Source organism: Mus musculus, chromosome 12, assembly GCF_000001635.26.
Source record: "Mus musculus strain C57BL/6J chromosome 12, GRCm38.p6 C57BL/6J".
Taxonomy (NCBI): domain Eukaryota; kingdom Metazoa; phylum Chordata; class Mammalia; order Rodentia; family Muridae; genus Mus; species Mus musculus.
In genome coordinates, this window is record NC_000078.6 from 31,161,055 (window position 1) to 31,187,482 (window position 26,428).

The 26,428-nt window shown below is 42.3% G+C and overlaps 1 long non-coding RNA gene across 1 annotated transcript; it reads left to right on the forward strand.

Moving 5' to 3' along the window:
* The first annotated feature begins 7,807 nt into the window (after positions 1-7,807).
* Positions 7,808-24,868, forward strand: 6030469F06Rik (RIKEN cDNA 6030469F06 gene). The gene is made up of 4 exons (NR_102715.1): positions 7,808-7,835; positions 7,976-8,085; positions 10,151-10,210; positions 23,509-24,868. It is a non-coding gene; the product is annotated as an RIKEN cDNA 6030469F06 gene (long non-coding RNA).
* The last annotated feature ends 1,560 nt before the right edge of the window (positions 24,869-26,428 follow it).

Consider the following 26,428-nt stretch of genomic DNA (forward strand, 5'->3'; position numbering starts at 1 on the left):
GAACGGCATCAGGAGTCATTTTATTGTTACATTCACTTAGCAGAACAGCAGCATTTGATTTTTCCCCTAGGTCCCTGGGCTATCTGGTCTCAAGTTCTTGGTCACCCAAGCAGTCTAGGATATGGGTTCTATCTCTCGGATTGAACCTTAAATCAAATCAGACACTGGTTGGTTTACTCCCACGAGCATTGGTGCCACCACTACACTAGCACATCTTCCAGGCAGGACATCGTGTAGACTGAAGAGTTTACAGCTGGGTTGATGTTTACATTTCTCATTTGGTAGCATTCAAAATACCTTCTGGTACCATGAACACTAGCCCAAAGGGGTGATAACCCTAGGTAGGCACCAGCTCAACTTCTCCATGTTCAAAGAGCTGTGTGGATGTTGTCTTCATCAGTAGGGCCTTGCCATCAGTTTGTGGAGAGCAACCTATAGCTTTGGCAAGAGCCTGGGTTATTTTAGGGGTTTCCACGGAACCCTTTGGCCAGTTACTTAATTAGATATAACCCATTCCTACTACTAGAGTTTCATTTGGCAATCAGAAATGTCCACTTGGGGCTAGCTCTGTTTCCCCCATTATTTGGCAATTTCATTTAGGCATCTTTCATATATGTATATATTTTAGGAAGCTGCTACTATATTAGGTTTCCATTCTGCCAGTCAAATGGGCCTTGATTTTAGCTGTCTGTCCAGTATTCCCACCCGCTTATCTCCCTCTTCCTGCTTGATCCTCCAGTTTCAGTCCCCACCCTGTCCGTATAACCATGTATTCTATTTCACCTTTCTAGGGAGCTCTACTTCTCCCTCGTGGTTCTTTGCTCTGTATCTAACTTCTGTGGTTCTGTAAATTATATCATTGACTTAACAGCTAATATCCAGATATAAGCAAATGCACACCATATTTGTCTTTCTGGGTGTGGGTTACCTCACTCAGGACATCTTTTTTGGTAGCTCTGTTCATTTCCTGCAAATTTCATGATTTCATTTTTAACAGCTAAGTAATACTCTGTTGTATAAATGTATTATATTATTTATATCTATTCATTTCTTGAGGGGCATCTAGGTTGTTTTTTATTTCTAGCAATTATGAGTAGAGAAGTCATGAATATGGCTGAGTAAGTGTGTATGGTAGGATGAAATGTCCTTTGGATATATGCCCAAAAGTGATCTAGCTAGATAATGGCATACATACATAGATTCTGGTCTTCCTGAAGAACTGCCATGCTGATTTCCATGGTAGCACTATACAAGCTTGCACTCCCTCCTGCAATGGATAAGTGTTTTCCTTACTCCACACCCCACCAGCTTGAGCTGTTATTTGTTTTATTGATCCTAGGCATTCTAATGGGTGCAAGATAAAATCTCAAAGTAGTTTGCATTTCCGTGATGACTAAGGAAGTTGAACATCTGCTAAGTGTTTCTTGGCCATTTGCGTTTTCTCTTTTGAGGATTAGTTTAGATCTGTTTAGACCCCATTTTTAAACTGGGTTCCTTTTGTTTTCTTCATATCCAGGTTTTTGTTTTGTTATTGCTATTAGGTTCTTTTTTTTTATTATTACGTATTTTCCTCAATTACATTTCCAATGCTAGCCCAAAAGTCCCCCATGCCCTCCCCCCCCCCCCCCACTTCCCTACCCACCTGTACTGGCTAGTGTTGTGTCAACTTGACACAGCTGGAGTTATCACAGAGAAAGGAGCTTCAGTTGAGGAAATGCCTCCATGAGATCCAACTGTAAGGCATTTTCTCAATTAGTGATCAAGGGGGAAAGGCCCCTTGTAGGTGGGACCATCTCTGGGCTGGTAGTCTTGGTTCTATAAGAAAGCAGGCTGAGCAAGCCAGGTGAGGCAAGCCAGTAAAGAACATCCCTCCATGGCCTCTGCATCAGCTCCTGCTTTCTGACCTGCTTGAGTTCCAGTCCTGCATCCTTTGGTGACCAACAGCAGTATGGAAATGTAAGCCGAATAAACCCTTTCCTCCCCAACTTGCTTCTTGGTCATGATGTTTGTGCAGGAATAGAAACCCTGACTAAGACAAATTGGTACCAGGAGTGGGGTATTCCTGTGACAACCTGACCATGTTTTGGGGAGGTCTGTGGAAGGACTTTGGAACTTTGGGCTTGAAGATCCATTCGTTGTTAAGAGCTCTGTCAGATGTTTTGTAGGAGCTTGGAAGATAATGTTGAGAACAGTGCAGAAGATGGAGGCCTGGCTTGTGAAATTTCAGAGGGAAAATTAGAGACTCTTTTCAGGGCCATTGCTGTTTTGAATGTGAAGATTCTGTAGTTCTGGTTAGCTGGGGCTGAAGAATCAGCTGTGATTAACAAGATACCAGAACTACCAAAGCAAAAACTTTGCATTACTGGGACTATTGATGCTGGTTAGCTGGAGCTAAGAAATTAGCGGTGATTAAGAAGAGACCAGCATCATTGAGGTGACATCTTCTGGGAAGTGTTTTCTGAGAGCACAGTGGCTGTGTTCCAGATATAGCCAAAGTTGTACATTGTGCTGTGGCTGGACTTGGTAATGTGTAAGGGTCACCCAGGTGGTACTGGTTTTGAAGGCATGAAGGAGTTGAGCCGAGCAGCTGAGGCTTGGCACTGTGAGAGGCCATGGAAGGCCATTGGTGAAAGTCCAGCCTCAGTTGCAATTGATGGCCCAGGACTGAAGGGGTCATGCAGTGTTTTGGAGATGCCAGTACCATGAGATGACCACCAAGAGCAGCAGCAGCAGTTGAGTACAGGCATCTGGAGCCTAGAGGATGACGCCTGTGCTACAAAGGGCATGGCTGGAGAAGTGACCCAAGCCCTTGGAGGAGCCCAGAAGATCGTGAGTTGGATCCCAGACATTGGACGGTTGGAGATTGACTTTTGCTTTTGATTGTGACTGTGCCCTGATATTTTCCCTCTTGAAGGAAGAAGCTGTTTTAGTGGAGCCCACAGTTAAGAGACTTTTAATTGTAAAAAGACTTTGGATTTTAAAAGAGATGGATATTTTAAAGAGATTGAAATTTTAAGAATATGTAAAGACTGTGGGACGTTTAAAGTTATTTAGAATGGGGAGGAATAAGATTGTAAGGGTTGAGGCTTACTAGTGATGTTTTTGTGTGTCAAGTTGACAAGGGGTCAATTGTACTGGCTAGTGTTGTGTCAACTTGACACAGCTGGAGTTATCACAGAGAAAGGAGCTTCAGTTGAGGAAATGCCTCCATGAGATCCAACTGTAAGGCATTTTCTCAATTAGTGATCAAGGGGGAAAGGCCCCTTGTAGGTGGGACCATCTCTGGGCTGGTAGTCTTGGTTCTATAAGAAAGCAGGCTGAGCAAGCCAGGTGAGGCAAGCCAGTAAAGAACATCCCTCCATGGCCTCTGCATCAGCTCCTGCTTTCTGACCTGCTTGAGTTCCAGTCCTGCATCCTTTGGTGACCAACAGCAGTATGGAAATGTAAGCCGAATAAACCCTTTCCTCCCCAACTTGCTTCTTGGTCATGATGTTTGTGCAGGAATAGAAACCCTGACTAAGACACCACCCATTCTCACTTTTTGGCCCTGGCATTCCCCTGTACTGGGGCATATAAAGTTTGCATGTCCAATGGGCCTCTCTTTCCAGTGATGGCCAACTAGGCCATCTTTTGATACATATGCAGCTAGAGACAAGAGCTCCGGGGTACTGGTTAGTTCATAATGTTGTTGCACCTACAGGGTTGCAGATCTCTTTAGCTCCTTGGATACTTTCTTTAGCTCCTCCATTGGGGGCCCTGTGATCCATCCAATAGCTGACTCTGAGCATCCACTTACGTGTTTGCTAGGCCCCGGCCTAGTCTCACAAGAGACAGCTATATCAGGGTCCTTTCAGCAAACGCTTGCTAGTGTATGTAATGGTGTCATCGTTTGGAGGCTAATTATGGGATGGATCCCTGGATATGGCAGTCTCTAGATGGTCCATCCTTTTGTCTCAGCTCCAAACTTTGTCTCTATAACTCCTTCCATGGGTGATTGCTTCCAATTCTAAGAAGGGGCAAAGTGTCCACACTTTGGTCTTCGTTCTTCTTCAGTTTCATGTGTTTTGCAAATTGTATCTTATATCTTGGGTATACTAAGTTTCTGGGCGAATATCCACTTATCAGTGAGTACATATCATTTGAGTTCTTTTGTGATTGTGTTACCTCACTCAGGATAATGCCTGTTAGGTTCTTTATATATGTTGGATATTAGCCCTCAATTGGATGTGTAGTTGGGGGAGAAAATATTCTTTTCCCATTCTGTAGGGTAATGCTTTGTCCAAATAGCAGTGTCCTTTGCTTTGCAGAAACTTCATTTTCATGAGGCCCCATTTATTAATTGTTGGTCTTAGTGCCTGTACTAAAAGTGTTCTGTTTGGGAAGTCTTTTCCTGTTCCAATGAGTTCAAGGCTATTCCCACTTTTCCTTCTATCAGATTCAGTATGTCTGGTATATTTTGAGGTCTTTGATCCATTTGGAGTTGAGTTTTGTGTCAGGTCATAAGTATGGATCTATTTGCATTCTTTACATGCAGATATCCAGTTTGACAGCACCATTTGTTGAAGATACTGTCTTTTTTTTCCAGTGTATATTTCTGGCTTCTTTATAAAAAAAAAAAAATCAGGTCTCCATAGGTGAGTAGATTAATGTCCAGGTTTTCAATTTTATCCCAATAATCAAATGTGTTTTTCTGTGTGTATACTAATACCATGCTGTTTTTATTGTTATAACTCTGAAGTACACTTTGAGTTCAGGGATGTTAATACCTCTAGAAGTTCTTTTATTATTCAGGATTGTTTTAGCTTTCCTGGGTTTTCTGTGTTTCCATATGAAGCTGAAAATTGTTCTTTCAAGGTCTGTGAAGACTTGTGTTAGAACTTTAATGGAGGTTGCATTGAATCTGTAAATTGCCTTTGGTAGAATGGCCATTTTTACTATGTTAATTCTACCAGTCCGTGAGCATGAGAGATCTTTCTTTTGATAACTTCTTCACTTTCTTTCTTCAATGTCTTAAGGTTTTTATCATAAACATGTTTATGTGTTCAGTTATTTTATAATGTTTTGAAGATGTTGTGAAGGATATTGTTTCCTGGGTTTTTTCTCAGTCTATTAATTTTATATAGAAGGGCTACCAATTTTTTTGAGTTAATCTTGTATCCATCTACTTTGCTGAAGGTGTTTCTCAGCTGTAAGAGTTTCTTGTTTAATTTCTTGGTACACCTACATATATTATCATATCATCTGAAGATAAAGATACCTTGCTTTGCTTTCTTCCTTTCCATTGTGTATCCCTTTGATCTCCTTCAGGCCTTTTATTGCTCGGACTACTTAAGATACTATATTGAATAGGTATAGAGAGAATAGACAACCTTACCTTGTTCCTCAATTGCTTTCAGTTTCTCTCCATTTAGGTTGATGTTGGGTGTGGACTTGATATAAACTGTCTTTAATGTGTTGAGGTATGTCTCTGTATCCATAATCTCTCCAGGACTTTTATCATGAAGGGGGATTTTTGTCAAAGGCCTTTTCTGCATCAAATGAGATTGTCATGTATTTCTTGTCTTTTAGCTTGCTTATGTGGTAGATTACATTGATCAATTTCTATGATAAATGTTATATTATAGTTATGTTTAACCATTCCTGCATCTCTGGAATGAAGCATACTTGAACTTGATCATGGCAGATAATATTTTTGATAAGTTCTTGGATTTGGGTTATAAGTACTTTATTGAGAATTTTCGCATCTATGTTCATAAGGGAAAGTGGCTATAATTCACTTTTTTGGTAGGATCTTTATGTTGTTTAGGTATCATAGTAACTGTGGTCTCACAAAAGAAATTAGACAATGCACCTTTTGTTTCTAGTTTGTGGAATAATTTGAGGAGTATTTTTGTTAACTCTTCGTTGAAAGTCTAATAGAATTCTGCACTAAAACCATCTATCTCTGGGTATTTTTTAGGTAAGGGAGAGAGACTTTTAATGACTTTTTCTGTTTCTTTAGGAGTTATAGGTCTGTTTAAGTTACTTATCTGATATTGATTTAACTTGATTCACAGTATGTATTAAGAAAATTACCCGTTTCTATTAGATTTTCCAGTTTGGTTGAGTATAGTTTTTAAAGTTTGTCCTTATGGTTTTCTGGACTGCCTTGGTGTCTGTGTTGTGTCCCCCTTTCCTATCTAATTGGGTAAATTTTGCATCCTCTCACTCTCTTTCTCTTTTCTGTATTTTCGTTAATTTGGCTAAAGGCTTGTCAATCTTAATTGATTTTTCTCAAAGAATTAACTTTTTGTTTCAATGATTTTTGTATTGCTTTTTATTGTTTTATGTTTCTATTTTATTGATTTCAGCACTGATAATGAAATCCCTCAATTTCTGATTCAGTAACGAATTATTCCATCACCACAAATTTGTAAACTTCTTATTGCTTATGTTGTTGATATCCAGCTGTGATGGTTTGTATATGCTTGGGCCAGAGAGTGGCACTCTTAGGACATTTGGCCGTGTTAGAGTAAGTGTGTCACTGTGGGCTAGGGTTTAATACCCTAGTCCTAGCTGCCTGGAAGTGAGTAGTCTGCTAGCAGCCTTCAGATAAAGATGTAGAACTCTCAGCTCCTCCTGCACCATGTCTGCCTGGATGTTGTCATGCGCCCATCTTGTGACAATGGACCAAACCTCTGAACCTGTAAGCCAGCCCCAATTAAATGTTTTCCTTTATAAGACTTGCTTTGGTCATGGTGTCTGTTCACAGTAGTAAAACCCTAACTAATACACCAGCTTTAATCCATGGTGGTCAGATAGGATGAAAGGTATTATTTCAGTTTTCTTGAACCTATTGAGGCTTGCTTTGTGTTCCAATACATGGTCAATTTCAGAGAAAGTTCTATGAGCTGCTGAGAAGAAGACATATTCTTTTGTGTTTGGATAAAATGTTCTGTAAATATCTGTTAGAGCCATTTGGTTTATGGCCTCAGCTTGTATTTCTGTTTAGTTTTTATGTGAATGACCTGTCTATCTGACAAGAGTGGGGACGCTGTGCAAAGAGAATGTGAAGGAGCCAGCTGTGACAGTACAAACACAACCACTTTGAACTGAGGCGCTTTGACCCGCTTGGTTACCTGGCTAAGTCCTGGGAAGCAAACTGGGGTATGAGTTAAAGTTGAGTCTTGCTTGCTGTCTCAGTCCTCAGGGTCCCTCATTAAAACCTCAAAAGAGGCCTGTTCACACTGAATCCTTCCCACAAACTAGGAAGTCAACAGACAGCTTTTCTCTGAGGCTCACTTACGTTATCATAAATGACCAGCAGAGGGTGCTCATATTTCCTCCCCTCCAAATGAGCGAACCAAAGAAATATCAAAAAATTTCATTGCAAATTGTGAAACCCATGGAAGCATACCTTCTGTCAATGTAACAGAGTACAGTGGAGCCTCCTTGGTTCTCACAGCGCAAAGAAACTCAGCCAGAAGGCAAATGAAGGAAGCCTTATGTCTATCACAGGTATGAAGAATACCACAGCTATTCCAAAAGTAAAGTATGGAATCTGGAGAAGCTATTTCTCTTCATAAAGGAAAACACTTGGGGCAGGGGGCACATTCCTGAGCAAGCTGTTTCAAGTACACATTGCAGAGCATGTGCAGTTGAAGTTTCTAACTCAAGGACAATGGCAAATGCATTCTGGCCATGGTTAGCTCAAGGCCATGCAGCACACATCTGAAAGGTTACTGTGACAGAAACACTTCTGAGTATGCGCAGTTTATTTTTCTCAAGAATTTTTAGCTGAAACAAAGGAAGAGGACACTTCAAAGGAATGTTCATGTAGAAGGCTGCCAGTGGAGGTGCCTGCCTTGTTAACCAGTTAATACTAGAATTTACAAGTTTGTTATATTACTTTATGCATGATGATAGGCTCTGGGGTGATTTTCAAGTGGTGATTGCTGTATTTTTATTGCATTTATTTACACGTGTGTACACCCAGGTGGACATAAGAGGACAATGCGGGAAGTCGGCTCTCGCCTTTCACTATGTGGGTCTGAGAGATGAAACTCAAGTCATCAAGTATGGTGACCGGCACCCTTAAGGACTGAGGTATGTCACCAGAGCCCTCTTTTTATTTATTAATTACTTTACCCCTTTCTTCTCAATTCCCTTCTAACACTGATTCAAGAAGGATCAATTCAAGAAAGAAATGGAACCAAGGGAAGAGTGAAAGGGAAGGAGGCATCAGTACTTTTCTAGGACCAAATGGGCAGATGCTTAGCTTTGGGACAGTGAACCTTTGGGCTCCACAGGGCTATAGCACCCTTGAGAATCTTGGTAAGTGGTTTCCTCTGGGTCACAGCGTCATGTTCCATGTTTTTGTCCAGTGAATGAGCCTGGGTAGCTTTATTAGCAAGCTCAGGCTGAGTTGTTGTCATAGATGCTTTTTGAAGACTTAAAGAAAACGTGAAGGTTGTGACGATTAGGTTCAATGATGCAGCCAATCCAGGTTCCACAGACTTCAGCACACCAGGCTTCTCCCTGTTCACTGAGTAACATGATCCCCTTCGAGAATGGGTTGAGCACTGGCATTGTTTTAGGTGTGTGTGCACACACACATCTCTGTGTGTGTCTGGGTATGTGTTTACATGTGAGCCTATGTGTGGGCTTGTGTATGGGTGGGCACATGTTTGTGTGTACGTGTGTATGTGTGTATATATGCATGCATGTATCTGTGTGAGTACATGTTTGTGTTGTGTGCAATGGCTTTATTGACAGAAATCACGTACAGACAGATAGTACAAATCAATAGTTTGGGTTCTATCAAAAGATGTGTGGATATCAACACAATTAAGTTTAGCATGTTTTCTTCACCTCAAATGAACCCCTCACTTCTGGATATACACCTAAAAAAAATTAGAAGCAGAGTTTTGAAAGGAGGTCTGTATCCTGTTACTCTTGGCAGGACCCTTAGAAATAACCAGGTGCTAGAGGGAACCGAAGTGTCCAACCAAAGATAAGTGGATAAACAAAATATTGGATATCACAACATAGATAAGCCTTAAGGATATTATAGGAGGTGAAACAAGTCAGACAAACGACCAAAACTATGAGATTGCACTTACATGAGGCAGCTATCCAGAGGCACCGTCACTCATGGAGACAGAAAGGAGAATGATAGTTATCAGAGTTGAGGAGAAAACACACAGAACGTTGCTGGTTACCAGATAGAGTTTTCAGTTTTGCAAGAAAGAAGGTTCTCGAGGTTTGTTGCACAATTGAGTGAATGACTTGATGCACTGAACTATGGTTAAGATGGTAAGTTTTGTAATATGTGTATTGCCCAAGAGAATAGAGGAAAGGTAAAAGGCTACCCTCCCTTTAATTGACACGTGCCCACCCTCCCACATACCCACCTTCATCTAAAGCGCTAACCTTCTTCTATCACTGTGGATTCACTTATTAGAGGTATTTCAGGTAAGAATCATATTCATTCTTGTCTCTCTTTTTTTCTAATATTTTCAAGGTTCACCCCACTGTATCCTCAGTACTTTTCTTTATCACTGAGAAGCATTGCACTGAATAACTAGAGCACATTTAACTCACCCATTCTTTCTTTGTTGGACATTTTTGTGGTTTCCTTGAACACAAGATTTTCCCACAGTAAGAGGGTACACTTTGCTTTCCCGTGGCGACTTCTCAGCATCTCCAACATAAGTAGGTCTAAGAAATGTCTGTGGGGAGAGGAGAATGAGAAGGTGGAGAACAAGGAGGAAAAAGTAACAAAGAGACAGCGAGGGATGAGAGAAGCATCTGCCAGAGAGGGAGCTGTGGGTGATACTTGTGCCCTGGCAATGGCCTGCCTGAGTCACCGCTCTGGTCTAAGCCCAGAAGAGCCAAGCCAGCCCTGCGGCTTACACACTCTCCTACGCTGGCTTGGCTCTGCCTAGCTGCCATCGAGTGGAACCACATGGGGACCGTGAAGCATCTGGCATGCGATTTTTCTCTGTGAGGCTGAATGTGGTAGATAATCACACATCCAGACAAGCAGCGGATTGTGCAGAGCAAGCCTCTTTATTCTTAAACTGTGCATTTTGCTCAATGTGAGCTATGAACAACATTTATGAGAGTCGGGGATTAAAAGTGACTATAAATGTCTATGCTATGCTTTCAGACGTTAACTGCCACCCTCTTGGGAGTCTGCCACTACTATCCACCTGTGACGTGGAAACAGGTCAGTGTTCTTGCCACACCCATGCTGTCAAATCTTGAACATACCTCAAAGAGTGTATTGTGTGTATTTGCCAGGAACCCCCTTTCATTGTGATATATGGGTCTCCATGGCCATTGCCTAAAGGAGACTTGGAATGGTGTTCTTGTTTTATTATTCAGTGCCCTGTAGAATGAGTCCTCACAGCACAGAAACTGGCAAGCTCCAGCCTGAGAGATGACCCATGCTAAGGGTACCTGTTCCCAAGCCTGACTACTTATGGTTGATCCCCAGAACTCATGTGGTAGAAAAAGAATCAACTCTGACCTCTGTGTGTACTGCCCCTCCTTACACACACACACACACATTCACATACACATACTTACACACACATATATACACTTACACACACATACTCACATACACACATACTCATGCACACACACATACACACTCACACATACTTACACACACATATATACACTTACACACACATACTCACATACACACATACTCATGCACACACACTCACATACACACACATACATATATACATACTTACACACATACATACACTTACACACACACTCACTTATACATACTCATACACACACACACACACATATCTTTTTTGTCTCAGACTCTACACAGCCTTTCTCTTATGTCATGTATATAATCCATACCAGCTTCCCCATCTCTCTCTGACTAAAAATGTTCTAAATGACCTCTTAATAAAAACAGTAACAACTTGGATATAGATATATTTTAGGTTCCTGTGGGAAATGAACCATTGAATTTTTCACAGACAATACTAAATATATGACCGTGTATATTCTAAAATTAGTTAAATTAAACATTCTTACTCCATAAGAACCGTACGGTGCAATTGGGAAGTTTAAACACAGCTCTTTTCTTTGTTCTCAATTCTTGGCAGCCCACCATGATATTTTAGACAGAGAAAAACAAAAAGTTAACCTAAAAAAGAACATTGACCTTGATGTGTCTGAAGAAATGTAGCTGGTAAATAAGAAACATATGCCTCCAAGGGAATAGTTTAGGACTAAAATTTTAAATCACTTTACTAGAAACACATAGGTAGAGGAGATAAGAAAATAAATGTGAAGGATGGCTCAGTCAGGCATGTCACGTGTTCTAGAACTTTTACACAGAAGAGGAATGTATGTGAGCAAAGTTTAAAAAAAAAAAAGGCACACCCCATGAAACTGCATCACTGAAGGTCCCGAATCAAATCACTGTGGGAAAGCCTCAGACCCAGGGTGATGTGATGATGGCTGTGCTGGTAGACCAGATGGCTTGCATGGGACACAGACTCAAGAGGAGGACAATTGAGAAGAAGCTACTCTGAGGGGAACTACCAGTCACAAATAACTCCAGGCCCAATAAGATAACACTCACTCACTTATAGGTGACAATATCCTGAGCCACCCTGGATGAGCAACCTGAAAATGAACCTTGGCCCACAGGACTCTCCCCAGACACAGCCAGAGTGAAGCAATTCATTGCACTTTTTTTTCCCCTTGAGCTGACATTTGGTTTGAGGGAAAAAAAATCAAAAAGCTTTAGTCATGTTTTCTGAACACTATGTCAATGTTTAATATTTGAATTATTGTTTGAATAAAATTAGGCATAAAATTTAGTGAGGAAACAAAAATATAGACCATTGAGAGCATTCCAATCAAGAATCTCAGGTCTTAAATCTACATTTTATCAGAGCATGTTATGCTGAGATTTGGGGAGTATTTCTGAGTATTTTACACTGTCAGTCTTTGTTTTCTAGCCTCACCAGCTGTTTATGTTGTCTAAAGGTCAAGATGTTGCAATGACGAAGTCTTGGAACACAGAGTTGACTCTCACAGGGTTCACATTGTACCAGATCTGCTGGCTGATGTTCCTTCTGAACAGGGGCAATCGTAGAATACCACAAATCATCCATAGAACACCTTCAAATCAGCTCACCTGATTAGCTACCCAACTCCCATTACCTCAGTGTAACGTAATCCCTTAGAGGTCACAGTGGCAGGAAATGTATGGGTTTTATTGATTGTTGCAGGTAGACTGGTAGAACTTCTCAGGGAGATCCTAAGGGACTAAGCTCCAGCAAACTCTGGGGCTGCGAGAGGAAATAATTAAATTTTGTTTCATTCACTCCAGCCTCATTACCCAAATGCTGAACATGGGAGAGGGGTGTCCATTGTACAAGGGCAGGGAGGCTGGCCAGGGTGGTGGGCTGTTTGCTATGTGGTGATAGCATTGTTGTAATCTCTGTATTGTACCTTGGAGCAGTGCAGATCTTCACAGCCAGACATCTGAGCCTCTCTGTCTGGGTTGGATAATGAAGCCTGAGGTATCACATCCATGTATGCTCTCCCTGTCACTGATGCTGGAGGTGCTTACTCTAATGTGTTAGTAGAACACTCCGTTCTGATCTGGTCATTCTCAGTTGGTCTGCATTTCTGCCTCGCTGCTGCTAGGGTGTCGGAATGCAAGTGATACGCTGCTCCGGGAAGGTGAAATGCAAGGGCCACAGGCCTTGCCTCTGGGGACTGGAGAACTGCTGGAATGTTGCTCAGTAAAGGCAGAATGCAGTCAAGGATAAGGGTCCCACTCCATGTTCTTCATGGAAAGAAACAGTGAGATCTGGGATGGGTGCTATGATCCTCAAACTTCTGTGGACACCGGCATGGCTCAGGAGGCAAGAAATTGAGAACAAGTCTGAGGGCCTGTGCTGAGCCTAGGATGGGGCAGAATCTGACTTGGCTCCAAGTGAGTGCTAAAGTACGGAGGAGCTGGAAGAGAAGCCTTCTACAGGAGATCTAAGAGGCTCTTTATGACAAAGCACCCCCCCCCATCCTTGATGGAGACAATCCCTGCTTGTCCAAACCATTTTTTTCATGGTGGATGAAGAAGCATACATCTTACTCAGGGTGAGCCAGAGATTAAATAGCTTTTGCAGGAAGGGATGCCCAGGAAGGGAAGCTCATTGGCTAAACACTAGATACCTCATTAGCATGGAGAATTCCAGGTTTTTATGGGATGTGATAGGCTGTCACATTTCTCTTAGTGAGCTGTTATGGTCACGTGCTCCAGGACAAGAACCTGCTGTCCTCAATTATGAGATTTATCAGGGTTCTGAACTTGCTTCAGCGTTACCAGTTCTCCTTTCTAGTGGCACGGTCCACTGTCCCACAATCCTCCTAGGGAAGATTTTATTCCTAATAGGAAAGAATGTTGAAAGCAATGACCTTTCACAACAGCCTACTTGATTTCTTTTGCCCCAGATGTTTCTAAGAGTCCTGCCTACATGCCCACCCCTCCCCCAGTTTGGTCAGTGGATGCCTGAAAATCTGTGCCTTCTGGTCAAGAGATATAGTCTAGTATCCTCCTTTTTCTGGTTTTTAGAGTAGAATCAGAGAGTTTTGAAGGGAAGAAGAGGCTGAGTTCCCTGGGTGTGAATTCACTTTTCAGGAAAAGTCAGATTAGACCTATGGCCTCTCAATATTCCCACAGGAATAATGAATCAGTATAAACCCTGGAGCATCTGATCCAACATCCCTCATGCCCCACTTCACCTTCAGTCCCTCACTTGCCCTCACATTATAGTCTGTCCTTCCAGTGCTCGCCTAAGGATAGACAGTGTGAATGGCACTTGCTATGCACACTCCAGTGAAGTTTCCTTGGCAGGCCAAGAAGCAATGAGTTTCACGGAAACTCACCTCCTGGAACTTTGGCGTTCTCATAACCCCTATACTCATACCCTATCCCCACGTTAGTCTGGTGTATGGATCCACGTGCTCTCCTTTAGTATTATCTTATTATAAGTGCCTTTTAAGATTGAATTCTGACATAGCTACGTCTTCGCCAGTGTTCCAATGTCCTAGAAAATGCTTGAAGCCGAGGAGCTTGGTAGAGATAGTGAAACTAATTAGGCATTACAAAAGAACCAAGCCAGAGCAGCTCAGGGCTGGTCTGCAGAGTGTTTACTTGGGACAGTAGCCAGTCTCACCCAAACAAGGGAATACCATGAAAGAGCTAGGGAATCCCACTGAGATAGAAATCTTCAGTACAGGCTACATTGCATATTAGAAGCAGGTTGGTGAATTCTTCTGACAAATGGAGATTCTCCAGATACTTAAAAGTTACACTCATACAAGAATTTATCAAGGCCTAGGAAATAGGGGGGTTGTGGTATTGCATTATTCATGAGAAGGTCTGCTAGAGCAGAACCCCCTGGTACTAGCTTTCACAAGGCTCAAAGGAGTAGCACTAATTGTGACTAGGGTGTGAAATCCTTACCTGTCATTAAGCTGACCCTAGGCAGGACTGCTTTATCTTTACTGTAAACACTTACCTGGTTCCTGTAAGTCCTTTTGAAGTCATTCCTTTGTTTTGTGTCAGGCAAACGTCAACGTACTTTGCCTGCTGTGACTTCCTACCCCCTTTATTTTCTGTATTATATAAGACTGGTGTTCACTTTGTGACAAGACATTCAGATTCTACACAATCTCCTGTGTGCATTTGTCTGTCACATTTGCTGACTCCTTGCCCATCTGCACCCAGAGACCCGTCCACGCAGACAAAGGGACCCAGACGGTCTGCAGCAACACTCACATGTCACCAGTCACACCTGCACAGAACCTGCCCCCAATTACTTCTCTGACCTTTCAAATTTTTATCTCTATAAAGCAGAGGAAGCTTTGCCACTCCAAGGACTTGCATCTTTGGCTGTCGATGTTCTGAGTTACACAGCACAGTCAGAGGAAGACACTGCAGGATGTATTATGGCTTTTGCTATCGGATGTGAGGGGAGTGGGAGGGCGTGGCTCTGATGAACTGAACATCCAACAGCCTTATTGATTATTACATAAAAATTGTTGTTTGGGTAAACAAGCTCCTCATACCAAAGGCTCTCATCTAATCTATGTTTCATGAATGAAAACATCATCTCTCTGCAGCATTAGTCCTTATTGTGCCCTATGGGCACAGAGCCGAACTTATTTTGTCGTGCAGCCGTGGGTTATATGCTTTCTGGGATCTGAGTCTGTTTTATGTTTGTACCAGTTACAGCACAGCACTTGGCAAATCGATGCAAACCAGAGCAAACTGTAGCAAAAACTGACTGCTTTGCTCTTGCAGTCACGTGCAGTGAGTTCCATGGAAGTCTGGGTCTCTGTCTCCACCAGGATGGTACGAAGTACAAAGCAGTGTCTATTACATTCACCAAACTTGCATTGGTGCCTAGCACAGGGCCAGGCACATAGCAAGAAGCTCATGGATTTCTGCTAACAGATGAATAAACATGTAAGATTTTCAAGAGCATGACTCCCAACCAGGAAAAGAAAAGGATGACTGGGGTGAAAACCTTCAAGGAGAAAAAACATTTGAAACCACTTCTGGGGTGGTATTAGATAAGGGAAGCAGGTATCAATGTCCCGCAGTTTCTTGGAATGTGTCCTTTATCTAGTCCGTCAATAGGAAAGGATTACAGGGTTCCTCGGGAGGCCTGAGATCTGCTACTTTGATGATGAGAACCAAGGCAGAAGACTTGCACTGTCCCGGGCGTAAAACTAAGGTAGACAGGATCCACATACAACAACTACATCTGCATTCTTCTTCAGAGTCTTTAATGTTGCCTGTTTGTGGCAGAGACAGGTAGCATTTTAGAAAGGGATGTTGGTAGTTATGTTTAGGCAATAAGTATGAAGAAAATAGTTCCCATCTTTTAGATAAGAAAACACAAGGCAGACACTATCTAAAATACGTGCACCATTTATCTACTTATCAATAGTTATTTGACATGTGGTGGGCACCAAAAAATGGTGAACTGAGTTAATACCATGAATATCATGGATCTCAAGCAATGGTTGTGAGTAGAAGGCCAGTGCTTGTTGTGACTGCGAGGGAAGCTGTCACTCAGAAAACCCAGGGTGAGGCTGATATCAAGTATGTGAAGCACAGCAGTGGGACCGTTTTTTTCTCCTATTCTGTGGGCAAGACTTTTAATTGTAATAGAAAAAAAGTTAACTGGGTACCACTCAGTGATTTACTCGCTCATTTGACACATCTTTCTGGTGTGTTGGCTGCATTGATATAATTCTAGTGACACTTCCATTTATTCAAAGCTCTATGCTCCCTCTATATTATCACATCTAATAGTCACCCTAAGTGTTATCAAGCAGATGAAGGAAACATTCACAGGATAAGAACCATGGCCAAAGTCAGATGATGGTGGGCAGCAAGGCTGGACTGACATCCAGGCACATCTGGCACCAATCCTCTGGATCTTAAACCATAAAGATGTTTCTCAACATTGTGCATGGTGGGGAACCCCAAGACAGTATAGAAAGGGCTTAGTTAGGGTACTTGGCCCTGGAAGTTCTTTTCCAGCTAGTAGTATCTTTACATAGAACAAGATGAGGACAGGACCACAAAACAAGGCACACAATATGTATATTGGACTTCTGAGTCATCTGGATCTGTTGGTACAAATGGACCACAAACCTCAGTAGTACAGTTAGGCCAGAGACTTGAAAATCAAGACATTTGATGGTGGAAATAAAGATAGATATTCTAGTTCCCTTCTGTTGCTGACATGTCATTCTGACGGAAGGCAGCATAGCAGAGGAAAGGATTTCTTTAATTTATGCTCCCAGGTCACAGTTTCTCATTAAGAGAAGGCAGGTCAGAAATTCACACAAGAGCTCAAAACAAGCCATGCAGGAACATTGCTTACTGACACCCGCTTAGCTCGCTTAGCTAGCTCTCTTCCTGCATTAGAATGGCACCACCTACAGTGAGATGCCTTTTCCCTCAGGCAGTTCCTCAGTGGAGCTGTTCCTTTCACTTGACTACCTGTGCAAAGTTGACCAGCAAGGTCAACTAGGACAACAGATTAACTAGAGAAAGTTACAAATAACGTGTTAGAGGGGAAACTCAGGGTGCTGGTAGATTCACAAGTAGAACATGGGGTTAAGAGGGAAAAAGGAATGAAAAAAAAAATACAATCAGTTTCCTGCCACATCTCAAGGCTAGAGTTTAGTCTTTGTGCCTCAAGTCCATGTCATTGTCTGAGCAAAAAGATGATGTGCTCAGTGTTCCTCCAAACACTCGAGCAGGAAAGAGACAAGGAGCCTACAGTAGTTATGCAGATGGGAGTAAGAGTCTTAAGTTCAGAGGTGGCCGAGAACCACCAGAGATGGAAATACAAATGGACATAAGCAAAGACAACAGTGAGGGAGTCCTTTCAGTACTCTAACTGGAGAGCCAAGAATTGCAAGCAGCTTTCCTGGTAGCTCTATGAAAGACTATATCTATATTTTATACATGGGAGTATTATGTGTTATATGTTATATGTTATATATCATATTATATTTTATATTATACAGTACATATTGCATTTATATTTATATGAATTTAAATATTATTATATATAAGTATGACTATATTTTATAATTTAGTAGTTATATACAATATGTAAGATATATTATATATTATTTATATGTTTTATATATTATAGATGATAGATTGATAGATAGGAATAAGACTTTTACTTCCTTCTGCATAACTGCAGACTTCTTTTCACTCTCCTGCTAGAGTGTTTGGAGAACACTGAAGCACATCATTTTTCTGTTTAGAAAATTTCAATGGGAGGCTGGAGACATGGCTCAGTGGGTAAGAGCACTGACTGCTCTTCCAAAGGTCCTGAGTTCAAATCCGAGCAACCACATGGTGGCTCACAACCATCCGTAATAAGATCTGATGCCCTCTTCTGGCGTGTCTGAAGACAGCTACAGTGTACGTACATATAATAATAAATAAATCTTTTTTTTAAAAAAAGGAAAAAAGAACATTTCAATGGACTCATGGCACAAAGACTCTAGCTCTGAGGTGTGGCAGGAAACTGTGAAACACACACACACACACACACACACACACACACACACACACACACACACACGCCCCTGTGGCTCAGAATACAGAATGTGTGTGCACTCGTAACACAGACATCACCAGAGAGCTCATTAGAAGCGCAGCCCCATCTAAGACACGCTGTCAGGTCTACACTTTAACAGTGTCTACAAGATGCCTGTGTAGTATAAAGAGGTCCTACTTTATTTTCTTTTGGAAGTGACTTAAAACAGAAGAATGGAGAACGAGCCACCAACCTTTATGTGGAGAAAATCCAGCCTAAAGTCACAGAAAACTGATATTGCTTACATTTGATAAAATATAAAATTTAATACCGTATAGTGCTAATGCTAATTCCATAATATAGGTTTCTCTGCATAATGCTAGAAAAATGGTCAATTTTATGTTACAAGATGAACATAGTTAATGAAGAAAAATGATAAAGAAATCCCACGTGGCTTGTCCTAAAAGCCCTCATCACAAAGGTCAGAGGCTGGTCAGAGGACACGGTTAAGGGTCATAACAGTGATACGCTTGAGTAAACAGGGCCTCAGAGGCAGATCACATCTGACTTCAGGGCCACACACTCCTGTTGAATGAGCGAGATGCCTGTGACACAAAAGTCCTATGACATCGACAATGAGACATGGATCAAGTGAACACTGAACCCAGGGTGGCAAAGCCTGGAAGCAGGGCAATCGTAAAGTTTAAGCTAGGATGGCAGATGAATGACCAAAACATAGTATAAAAAATAACCATGGTGAGGTAGGAGTGGGTGGGTGGGTAGTGGGCACTCTCAGAGAAGTAGGGGGAGGGGATGGGGGTTTGCAGAGGAGCAACAGAGAAAGGGGTTAACAGTTAAAATGTAAATAAATAAAATATCAATAAAAAAATAGCCATGGTATCTGTAGTTTTAGGGAAATTGAAGTACATAGACATCATTCCTCCAATGACGTTTGACTAGTAAAAATGGCAACTGAGGCTTAGCCTCTTTTGAGAGTTTCTTTTTACTTATTAACTTTATTTATATGAGTGCACTGCAGCTGTCTTCAGACACACTAGAAGAAGGCATCAGATCCCATTACAGATGGTTGTGAGCCACCATGTGATTGCTGAAAAACTGAACTCAGGATCTCTGGAAGAGCAGTCAGTGCTCTTAACCTCTGAGCCATCTCTCCTGCCCCTAGTGAGAAGTTTGTAAGAACAGAATCAACAAGCCATAATAACAAATAGCAGCCAGGCATGGTAGTGCACACCTTTAATCCCAGCACTCGGGAGGCAGAGGCAAGCGGATTTCTGAGTTCGAGGCCAGCCTGGTCTACAAAGTGAGTGCCAGGATAACCAGGGCTACACAGAGAAACCCTGTCTCGAAAAACAAACAAAAAAAAAACAAAAAACAAAAAACAAAAACAAAACAAAACAAAACAAACAAACAAACAAAAAACAAATAGCAACTGATCTGAAGACCATCCAAAGTTGTAATATGTAAGAATTCATTGAACCTGTATACCCCAAATATTTTATGTTTTCTCCACCTTTGTCCTTGAAGTTTCACTCTTCAAGGACAAAGCGTTGAAGAAGCACAGCATTGATGCCCATTTTAAGCACCACAAAATCAGGTACAAGGGCGAGCAAGCTTGGTCAGTGGGCCAGGGTGCCTGCTGTCAAACCTGATGATTTGAGTTTAGCTCCTGAGACCCACATGGTAGAAGGAAAGGATCTATTCCTTCAAGTTGTTCTCTGACCTCTACAGGTATTCTGTGACATGTATACACACACACACACACTAAGTAAATACCTGATATATACATATATGTATGGTATTGTTTTATTATATATATGGTATTATTTTATATAATGCCACAGTAAATAAGAATTGAATATTTTGTCTATTTAGGTTATTGCTAATAGCACAAGACATTAGAAGAACCAAAACCTTCTCAGTTTTACAGAGGAAATAGTTTAAAGAGATGACACAGAGATAGATAGGAATAAAGACATAGAGGTAGAGGCAGAGAAACATGGGCCTCCTGCATGACTCCTTGGGGCTACTGAGTAAATGGTAGTTCCCTGACAAACAATAGCATGGCTGAAACTCTTGAAGTAAGATATGGCTGGTGCAGTTGGTTAGCTAAACTGGCATCTGTATTCTTTATAAGATCTTAGCAACAGCTTTGCCAATGTGTAATGCATATTTCCAGCAACAAGGAAATTATTTCAGGATTGACAGAGGAAATATAACACCAAAGGAAAGCTGGAAACCAAGCCCTTGGGCCCACGAGAGCTGGGTAAGCCATGTTGGCTCTCATCCTGTACCACAAATGAAAAGCAGGTTCATGCATTCAGAACTCGGCATGGCCCTGAAGATGCTGACCATGGAAGCTCAGATACGCCTTCTAAAGAGAGACAGAGGGAAGGAAGAACTGTGTTGAGAGTAACTAGTCTTGGAGAAACCATAGCTTTAATTCTCTTCAAAGCTAAAGTTCTAAAGCTAGGTTCTGGAGTTGTGAGGTGTCCAATCTTTGAACCTACAATTCCTTGTCAGGTTTGCAAGAGGTTGTAAGGAAAGACTTTCTTCCAAGCTGAGAAAGAAGAGGGTACTATGTGCCCTAGGGTAGTGCTGTAGACCCCAAAATGATTGTTGGTCAGTGCTGGTGTGATACCCAGAACCTCCTTGGACCCTGAACTCAAGGGCTTTAAAAGGCCCAAATTATACTTGGCCATCTAAACATAATTCACTCAGAGTAACAGCCTCTGTTGGCCTGTTTGCTCATTTGTTTCTTCATTACACAGAAATATTGGAGCATCTCTGTGTGCATATGCATAAGTTGACACACTGCAGAAGCAAATGGAAGCAGACGGGGCTACCCTGCTAACAAACGAAGCCTGTGAAACAGTTGCATATATACCGTCAAAGATTTTTGTTGTTAGATAATCTCACTGTGTAGCCCAGGCTGGCTTGGAACTTGCCACCCTCCTGCCTTAGTGCTGTGCCCCTATGTGAAAAGTGAAAGACCTCGTGGCTGAAACTGCTGAACGGGTAAAACAGAACACTTGCACGTGAAGCCTGTCCTTAAGATTTCTGTGGAGGGATGAACCGTGTGCACCAACAGGTAGGCAGCAGGCAGCGTGGGGCTTCAGATGAAGGAAAAAGACGCTGCCTAAGAGTCTGAGAGATGCTTCAGCCTTCCTGGCCCTTCCTTCTCCCAACTTTGTGAGCACCAGTGTGGTGAATTTGCTTTCTACTCTTGCTTCTGTGTTCACGCGACACCGCATGAACCTTTCTGACCCTGGGCTGAAAGTGTCTCTCTCTTCAATCTGGGATTCTCCGGGAGGGAAGAAGAAGAACTGCTCTTCTCTCTTCACCCCTGGGGCACAGGCCATTGGTCCTCTTCTTGTACTAGGTTTGCTCTGGGGGGGGGGGGGGGCGGGGATGTTTAAAGTTACCCCACAGATGCTGCATCAGGAAATCAGGGACCAGCCAAGAAATCTGCATGTTGACCAGGTACCCCAAAATGATTCTGGCCCAGATAGTCCATGACAACACTCTGAGAGACCCGTTCTGAGGAACCATCTTTTGTTTCTTGACAGAAATGGCCATCTCTGTGTAGCTGACATAAAATAACTCCCCTTATATTCAATTCAGAAATGTCTTTCCCTGGTATTCTGTATTCTGACATGAAAATGTAATTAATTGGGCTGACGAGATGGCTCAATGGGTAAGAGCACTGACTGCTCTTCTGATGGTCCTGAGTTCAAATCCCAGCAACCATATGGTGGCTCACAACCACCTGTAATGAGATCTGATGCCCTCTTTTGGTGTGTCTGAAGACAGCTACAGTGTACTTATTTATAATAATAAATAAATCTTTGGGCCAGAGCGAGCAGGGACTGGAGCGAGTGGGGCCAACTTGAGTGAGCGGGGCCGACTGGAACGAGCAGGGTTGACCAGAGCAAGCAGAGGTCCTAAATTCAATTCCCAACAATCACATGAAGGCTCACAACCATCTGTACAGCTACAGTGTATTCATATACATTAAATAAATAAATAAATAAATAAATAAATAATTTAAAATATGTATATAATTAATTGCTTCCATCTGAGGGGTAACATAGGGCACTCATCAAACAGGAAATGATATCTATTAGAAAGTAAATCACAGAGTCAATTGTGTAAGTTGATTACAATCAAAGAATACATAATAAAGTCATATTTTTATATGAGCTTTCTTTCGGTTTTTCAGAGGTGTGTGTGTGTGTGTGTGTGTGTGTGTGTGTGTGTGTGTGTGTGTGTTTGTAAATACACACACATACTATCAGTGTCACACTGAATCCACTAGATTTTCATGGGAATTCAAATGCATATTTTTTTTACTAGCGAATCATTCATCAAAAAATCTTACAAGGGAATGTTGGAAGCAGATTAATGAGGAGGGGAAAGTTAGGGAAGGGTGGGATCTTCGGCTACGTTTAGCTAAGTCCTGATCTCTCAGGGAAGTGAAAGCATAAGTCACACAGCAGAGTTGTCCTCTATGAGGCACGGGAGCTGGCCTGCTGCATTCTCACATCCAGGAGTTGGCTGTGAGCAGAGAGCCTTCCAGAAGAGGTGCCTGTCAGCAGCCAACAGAAACTCTTAAGATAAGGGGGCACTTGTGGTATTGGCACACAAAGGGGGAACTGGCATCGCACTCTCAGCCTCTGCTCAAACCCACTGCTGTGTACTCTTACCATGATTTTGACATTCACCTTTGTATCCCGTGACTGCTAATCTTGACTAGAAACATAAGAACCTTCTACTCATATGCAGAGTCACCAGAATTACAGAGTTTGTGTTTATATCTACATTGGCAGTTGGTGTATATTCCACACAGATACATGTTTAGCCAATAGACTCACTTCAGTATCTCTCAGTTTAAGGGATCAGGGTAATATTTTGTAGGATGTCAGGATTGTCCAGACCCTTTAGACTTATACCATGACAGAAAGAAGAGAAGAAAAAAAAAAACTAACACAGTAAGACGTCATAGATGAACGAGCATGTTTCAGTCCTCAGGTGATCAGGAACATCTTTAGACAGGCATCCTGCTTCCTGAGACATCAGGCCAGCCCTCTATCTGTCAATCATTGGCTACGGGCCTCTCCAGGGACTGTAGGGAATTTAGAGGGAGATGAAAGTGTGTAGCTTTCTATTTGGGGACCACAACGAGCAAGTAGCTAGCTGCAAGTGGTTCATGAGTGCACCCATCAAGACAAAAGGGTGGAGAGGGGCTCTCCTGTACCACTTACTAATACTCCTCATGTTTGGAAAACACTACAGAGGACTGACTTTAAATATAGGTCTGACCTCTCAGAGCCAGTATGGCAGATTTTTACTTAAGTTTCTGTCTCCCATACAGGACTCTGCTTCACTCTGTGACAAGGCCCTGGTCTGCTCTCTATATCCTGTTCAGAGGCTGATGCATAATTGTTACCAAACAAGCATTCTCCAGACAGAGAGCAGCTCCGTGCAGATCACAGAGCAACTTGAACTCCAGTCTAAATACTTTGAGTATTATTCTGTTGGCAAAGAGGACGTGTTTGAAAGGCTTTGCTGGCAGCGGTGTGGAATACAGACCGGGCCAAGGACGGGAAGAAGAGAACACCCAGGAGCTCTTGCAGGAACACAGGCAGAGTTGCGTGAGGCAGAATTTGAGCAGAGGCTGAGTATCTGCGGTGGGGAGGACACAAAGATAATTAATGTGTGTTATTATCTCCAGGGTCTAGATGGCCCCGGGCTCGCATTCAGTATAGAGATTGTCAGGAGTTGGAGTCTGGCAAGTGTGTTAGGAGTTCTGTGCTTATGTGCCCAGAGGCAGATGGAAGAGGGGTACCCTTTCTCAATGCTTGGACAGAATAGATACAGGGAAACAAGTGAATGTCTGTTATTTCCTTGTAATGCAAACAGAATCCCTAAAGTACACACAGGAGTATTCTTTTCCCTCCATATTTTGGACAGAATTTCACAATTGTGAGAAAACCATGATTGTCTATATGGAACACGCTCAGTGCATCGGTGCATGAGTCAGTTAAAGTGAACAGCGTCTGCTTTCAGCTTCATCCTTGAAAGCAACCCAGGTTCCAAGGCTGAGGCTTGAGCACATCATTCTCGCCGGGCCTCTGGACCGAATCCAGGTTAGAAGAATTGGTCTGTGACTCAGATACATCATATACACTCCAGGAAATCCTTTTCTTTTTTCTTTCTGAGCTTTTACAGACCTTGACTATAAGGTAAGCAATTTACATTCTTCCCTGTGACTTTTGGCCAGATGTCTGCTATTGTCACTGCTTTGTGAGACCCAACCACCTGGGAGCCCAGTTATGTGGACTGGACTTGGATTTGTCAGGGTTCTCCCTGGGGCTGGCCTGAGATTTATCATCAATAATATTCCTTTTCCCCCCGGGGACTTCGCCGCAGCTGTTCACCATGAAGCCCAGGTACACATTAACTCCTACCTCCCAGGGGGAGAAAGCAGAGAGAAACATATTCCTGAACTGTTTCCATATCAGCTTTGCTAGAAGAGTAATCAGAAACTGATTTGCAAGAAGAAGTACATCTGGGAAGCATTATAAACCAAGGCTGGAGCTGCACACAGTGTGTGCACATGCACTTTGTCCAGGAAGAGAAGCTAGAAGCTGGAGTGATAGGTTTGAGAGGACAGGCTGAAGGAAGTAGCCACTGGATGTTTGTGTAACAGTAATAAACAACAAAAATAACATAAACTCTTCCCTCCTGGGGTTTTTTTTCTCCAAAAGAAATTAATCACTAACATGTGTGTAAAGGTTTTCAACCAGAGGTTTGTCAATAGAGTCTTTTGTTTGTATTCAGATCTTACCCTACAGCCAGAGACTCTTAAGCAGATGGTCCCTCTCACGCCCTCCTACCAAACTTCACACCCCCTCAGTTCCTGGAGGAGAGCTGAGAAAGAATAGATGCCAATTAGATAAAAGAACTTCCTAACACTTTCTGTGCTGATCTGACATCCAACCCTCGCCCTGCAGCATCCCTGTTTCCTGTGGGAGTGGTCTTAGAGGCCTCCAGGCTCCTCAGGAGACCACATTCTGGAGGTAGCCATTGCACATCACGTGACCAGAGCCGGTGACCCATTTTGAGACTCTTGGCAGGTCACAGTCCCCTCTCTTATAAATGAAAGGCAAATGAGCATAAGATCCATTTGAAAAGAGCAAATACATATATTTGTTCATAAAGTTTCTCCTTGGCATCTCAAAATAAAACCAACAACAGCATCAAAACCTTTTCCAAATCGTAGCTAATTATTCTGCACGTGGTCCCCCTACCCCTGTGTATATATAACATCTTCTGAGGGATTCCAGCTTGTTGTCCTTTGCTCTGCAGTCCAGAGCTGATGATGGCCATGATTAGCTAACTCATCATATCTTTTAGAGATGTGTTGATGATTAGACCTGACAAGAATGTTAGGGGTTTTCCCAGGCCTATGAGCTACAGACAGGGGGAAAATGTTCTTCCTCAATAGATCACAATCTACACTTGTAGGAGAGAATCACTCTGACAGTTTTCAATTCCAACATCATTATAAGCAAACTAATACTTGCAAATTCAACTCCATGCACTATCTGTTGTAAGTGCGGTATATGAGGATATATACTATATGACGATGAGGGACTTGTTTCCTGTACCCTTGGTCTGACATTCTTTGGTTCCTTCCTGTTTAGTCCACAGCTGACTAAACTATCCAGGTCATAGTCAACACTCCTGAAGGAAGCAAACACTGCACATGTAGGAAGTCAGAAAGAGTACCTCTGGCTTTTGCCTCTCTTTTTGCTCCTCTCTGAGGAGCTGGACCACATATCAGCTTTGCAACCAAGGATATGTAAATGCGGAAATAGAAATATCCAAGGAGGTAGCCCCCTTATCATGCACGTACTATGTGCTACACTACTCTGTATTCAGTATTTTAATGTTCCTAACAGCTCAAAGATGTTGACTGGGTCTTTATGAGATGAAGAGAGAGTTAAGGAGAATCTCCATCATGCAGCAGATCCAGGATTGCAGCCCAGAGATAGCCTAACTCTAGCTTCCCTTTCTGTTCCTCTGATGGCACTGAAATGTAATAAATGCTACAAACCCGAAACAGTCAATTGACTCTCTGTAGCTTAGACTCAAGGTGGGGAAAGTTACTGAGGTTAAGGTCACTCATTCTGCCTCATTGGAGATGATAGCAAAATGGAAGGAGACCCTGTTGATATAAGCATGTTAGCTAGGACAGAAAGTATCTGTCCCATATTGTCTCCAAGGAA